Source organism: Glycine max, chromosome 5 (assembly GCF_000004515.6).
Source record: "Glycine max cultivar Williams 82 chromosome 5, Glycine_max_v4.0, whole genome shotgun sequence".
NCBI lineage: Eukaryota > Viridiplantae > Streptophyta > Magnoliopsida > Fabales > Fabaceae > Glycine > Glycine max.
The window spans coordinates 26,176,425-26,182,424 of NC_038241.2; positions in this window are offsets into that span (position 1 = coordinate 26,176,425).

Below are 6,000 nucleotides of genomic sequence, written 5' to 3' on the forward strand. Positions count from 1 at the left end.
ATCTATGTTTTCAAAACAACTAAGAGATAAATTTATCTATGTAATGATTTTTATACTGGTTCACCCCAACCTTGGGCTACATCCAATCATGTGCAACAAAGGCACATTGACATTAACAAAAAATCTATGTAAATAACTGTTTCTTTTTTTGTTGTTTTTTTTCCTTTTTTTTTTTGGGGGGGGGGGGGGGTGGGGGAGGAGGGGGGGCGCTCACAGGATTAGGGTTTGACAACTGCCCCGCTTTACTTATCTTTTATTGAAAGTAAAAGATAAGTAAAGACAAAGACACTAATTCTGTTTGGATGATTCTTTGAAAGATTACAACATGAGAATGAAGAATCTTTGGAAAAAAAGAATTTGGTGTACCAACAAAAAAAAGAACTTTGAGTTCAACGACAAGGCATGGAATTGATTCTCACGAAAAAAAATATAGAGGACTTTGAGTTCAATGGAATGTAAAGACAAAAGACGTTGAGTCCTATGAAACATAAAGGCAGAGAACTTTGAGTCCTATGAAACATAAAGGCGAGGACATTATGTCTTATGGAAACATAAAGGCGAGGACATTGAGTCCTATGAAAACATAAAGACAAAGGACGTTGAGTCCTATGAAACATAAAATAAAGGACGTTAAGTCCTGTGAAACACAAAGGCGAGGATGTTGAGTCTTATGAAAACATAAAGCAAAGGACGTTGACTCCTGTGAAACATAAAGGCGAGGACATTAAGTTCTATGAAGCATGAAGGTGAAGACATTGAGTCCTATGAAAACATAAAGACAAAGGATGTTGAGTCCTATGAAACATAAAGGCAGAGGACATTGAGTCCTGTGAAACCTAAAGGCAAGGACGTTGACTCCTATAAAAACATAAAGGCAAAAGACGTTGAGTCCTACGAAACATAAAGACGAAGATGTTGAGTCCGATGAAAACATAAAGTAAATGATGTTGAGTCCTGTGAAACATAAAGGCGAGGACGTTGTGTCCTATGAAAACATAAAGACAAAGGACATTGAGTCCTATGAAACATAAAGGCGAGGACATTGAGTCCTATGAAAACATAAAGACAAAGGACGTTGAGTCCTATGAAACATAAAGATAGAGGACATTGAGTCCTATGAAAACATAAAGACAAAGGACATTGAGTCCTATGAAACATAAAGGAAAAGGACATTGAGTCCTGTGAAACATAAAGGCGAGGACGTTGAGTCCTATGAAAACATAAAGCAAAGGACGTTGAGTCCTGTGAAACATAAAGGCGAGAACATTGCGTCCTATGAAAACATAAAGACAAAGGATGTTGAGTCTTATGAAACATAAAGGCAAAGGACGTTGAGTCCTATGAAACATAAAGGCGAGGACATTTGAGTCCTATGAAAACATGAAGACAAAGGACGTTGAGTCCTATGAAACATAAAGGCAAAGGATATTGAGTCCTATGAAAACATAAAGACAAAGGACGTTGAGTCCTATGAAAACATAAAGCAAAGGATGTTGAGTCCTGTGAAAGATAAAGTAAAGGATGTTGAGTCCTATGAAACATAAAACAAAAGACATTGAACCCTATGAAACATGACAATAGGTATTAGTACCGAAGGGTTTAACCATATAAAAAAGCAAGAGGTTGGCTCTTTAATAGGACCACTCATCCCAAACTCAAAAGATAAGACATTGGATTTTGGAAACTGGCATATAAAGAGGAATCTATGCACTTATAGCCTGATATGAAGCATATGAGTTTTGGAATGCAATCTCATGAATGAAAATAGGCATGCATACTTCACCCTAAAATGCAGTAAATGTAGGCTTTGTACCCAGCTATGCAATGCAAAAGGTTTTGAATCTTGAAAATTGTGCAATTCTCATGACATTCTTTCTCTCTTATTAAACTTTGTTTCATCTTCTTTTTTTGAAAAACACAGATTGACTATCTCTTTCTAAAAGATGTGCTAATTCATGCAACCTCATCCTATCTTTTGCAAATCTCTTCGGAAACTCCCTCAGAGTATATGTTTTGTTTGATTTAATCACTTGACAATTTTGGGTGATGACAGTAGAGCCATTTGAAATTTAATTAATCAATTGAAATATTGATCCTAGAGTTTGTCCCTTTATTTTTGTTTAAAAACTTTGATTATTTTGCATAGCTAGAAAATATAAGGCTTTGGGACTGACCAAGTGAAACTTTCTTGATTTGAGATCATTGAGGGATGCCATGGATCTGTCGGTCCTGCTGAAGCTTGATGGCATGGGATGATCCCAAAAGAATTTATATAACAAAGGCTACCCTTGGATTTGAATGGAACCCTAAGGAGTCTGCGTCAGTGACTAACGCCACATGTACCCTATTATCACAATTGTCTTGGTCGAATGAGTTTTCTTCTCAAATGTGCAAGTGCAAACCTCGAGGATTCATTTTTTTTCTCTTTTTAGTAATCACAAGTGTGTGTGGGTTCTATTCCAGAATCCAAACTCAAAAGCAAAATTAGTCCTTCCTTGATCCACATGGGCTTTGTTGGGCTTGTAACGTGGTCAGGGGTAACAAGGCTATGAAAGAAAGGATCAGAAAGGCTCAAAGAGTGTTTAAGGGTTATATTGAGTAAGAACCTTGAGAGCCTTAGTTGTACTTTATTCATTTCAACTTTTTGGGCTGGGCTCTACTCCATTTGTCTTATACATTAATCCTCATTACACTTCTATGCCTTCCTTGTAAAATTTGGAGGACTTTTGTCTCTTTTTGCTTCAGTCGCCTTTAGCATATTTTTTTATTTGCTTTTTTTTTCTTTATTTCATTGTTGCCCAACCTAAAGCTTAGTAAGCCTCATCCATGTGTTGTTTGCTGCTCCTCCTACCAATTTAGCGGTGATTCCTACTCAGAGTTTTTTTTTAAAGAAAACAATTATACTTTGGCTTGGAGGGGGTAGCAAGGGATAAATTAGTGTTTGGGATGAAGAAACACGATCATGTGTCATTTTGAATCTTACTAGAGACTCTTATAGTTTAAATTTTGGGACAAAACCCCTGATAAACACACTCCTGATTGTTTTTTTATATTATTATTACCCTAACTTTTTCCTAGGCTGCCCTTTTAGGTTTTCAACCTACTGGATCAGAACTTCTTATCTGCCCCCTAGGTTCACTTGAAGCTCATGCATGGTGCCTGTCATTGCCCCAGTGTAGGGTTCAGAGGTATCTGTTGTTGTCGTTTTTCATGTCCTTGTAGCTAGAAGAAACGAAAGAAGCTGTGTAGATTCTAGAAAGAGAATTTTCAAGGACAAGAAATATTTAAAGGATTTTCAATTGATAGATTAAGCCAAATGACTCTTACTCTTCACAAAATTTTTAAGAAATACAAAACTTTTAAGAAAGTTAAGATGAGGTCGCATAAATGTTTGTACTTATTATTTATTAATTTGAAACACAATCAATCAAATGTTTATTCAATTTTACTCACCGTTTATGGCACTACCACCAAACATGCAGAACATGCCATTTTTTATTGGGTAGACTTGGAGATCAACTTTGGAGCACAAGTCACTTGAGCAAACAAGATAGGGACATACATTCATATTCCAGTGAAGGCTAACTAAATATGCAAAGATGTAGTTGTGAGAGAATGAGAGAAAATTGCATCAAATTCATCCATATTATTAGCATTGTGATTGTTGTTTACAATAATAGCATAAACCTGAAAATCCTAATGAGTCCTTGGAGACATCCAACAACAACCTTTAAATTTCCCTAAGCATCATGCATAGTATTGCTTGACGACGTTAGAATTCACAAGTGATTGTCCTCTTGAAATCTCAGCTAGCCTGCATCAATCAAACTTTGCACCTTATGTTTCAGGGTCATGCAGTACTCAATGGAATACCTTGAAACTCCCCCGTGATAAGCACACGTCACATTCAAGTTGTATCCTCGAGGATTTTGTGTTTTGGTTAGTATTAAGGGTGGTGTTTGGTAATGGATGTGCAACAGGTGGATTTTGTGGCCAGTTTAGGGGTGGCCTTTGTGGTTGATTGGGTGTTCTTCATTGGTAGGGTGGTGGGTAATGGGCAGGACTAATATTGGCTAAGTAGTGATATTCCTGGAGAGGATATTGGTACATGGGATTATAAGGGGCTTGTGGAAATTTTGGCCGTACGAGAACTGCTGCCACAACATGAGGTTCTCACTCCTTCTTCCTCTTGCCACTCCTCCTGGGTCCCCCATTACCAAGACTCACAGAAGCAACATAATTAAATTTTCCTTTCCTCATACCTGCTTCAACTCTCTCGCAAGCAAACACTAGATCTGCAAAACTCGAAGGCATGTAACCTACCATCTTCTCATAGTAGAACACTGACAATGTGTCAATTATCATGGTTATCATCTCTCTCTGTCATGGGGGGTACTACTTGAGCCACCAAATCTCTCCACCTTTGAGCATATTCTTTGAATGATTCATTATCTATCTTGCACATGTTTTGTAACTGCATTCTATCTGGAGCCATGTCAGAGTTATATTGATACTGCCTATTGAAGACATCCATAAGATCCTTTCAGGAGCGAGCCCGAGAGGGTTCTAAGTTAGTATACCAAATAATAGTTGCCCCAATCAGGCTTTCCTGGAAAAAATACATCAACAGATTTTCATACTTCGCATATGCCCCCATCTTCCTACAATACATCTTCAGGTGATTCGTGGGCAAGTAGTCCCCTTGTATTTATCAAAGTTTAGCACCTTGAACTTCGGAGGAATAACCACGTCGGGTACCAAGCACAAACAATTATGACATGTCAGTAAAGTCATAATTTCCTCATCCTTTAATGGCACTCAGCCTCTCCTCTATATGATCAAAATTTTTCCCTTTCGACTACAATAGAAGGTCCTCCACCCATGAAAAAACTTAAGGGTTGTGATGGTGGTCGATACTGAGGGGCCCCCAGAGCGTTTGGCATAGGGACACTAGAAAGTGCATACCCTTCAGTGGTATATCCCGAATAAACCCTGAAGTCGGTCATAGTGTGGTCTTGGGGAGCTTCATGTGTTTCCCCCATGGGTTGAGAGACATGGGCAGGGGTATCATTGAGTTGAGGTTGTTGACTCTCAATAAATATGGGTGCAGAATTACCAATACTCTCACCAGGAGCATATACAGCAGTGGGCGGTGTATAATTGGGAGGTAAACTATATGGTGAAAAAGAAGACTTGCTCTGAACCTGAACATATTGAGGCACATATGTATTTGTCGTTGCCTCGTCTCCTTAACTTACTACCTCTGAGACTGGACGACTCACTTGATTGAAACCGGGCGGGTGAACCAAGTCCCTCTTAGTAGCAGTACTAGCAGCAACAACTGTAGCAACATTGACCTCCATCATCTTCCTCATGCTCATCATCGCTTCCATCATCATTGTCATCTGCTCCTTCATGGCCTCCATATCAACCTTCATTTGTTCTTGTAGGCATGTGTCATACCCTAATTTCGTCCGGGGACCTTTGCTTGATGACATACGACTTTTCTTTGGTCCTTGTGAGGTGCTTGGCACCCATCATTAGGCAATTTGTGAAATTCCAGGACATGCCGGAAAACCAAAAAAATATTGATGCACAATCCGTAAGTTTCCGTGACACACCGGAAATCAAATGGAAGCATCGTTGCATAATTAAGTGAGGTTCCGTAACATTCCGTAAGTCAAAAAGGGGATGATTATGTAATCCACAAGGTTCCGTAACATTATGGAAAGAAAACAAGTATCGTTACGAAATTCGTAAGTTTCCGTAACTTTACGAAAAAAGAATCACAAAAAAAAGCAGAGGGGGTGTACTTAGTAAAAATGGGGGTGCAAATAGCAACCAGGCCCACTTGGGCCCTCCAGTATATTCCTCCAGAAGGCTGTTGCTTCTGGAGGAAGCAACCTGGCTCGCCTGGGCGAGCTGGGCGGCAAGCACCTCCCCTATTTTGCTATAAATAGGGGAGGAAGTGAAGAAGAAAAGGGTTCAGCCCCTTAGGCA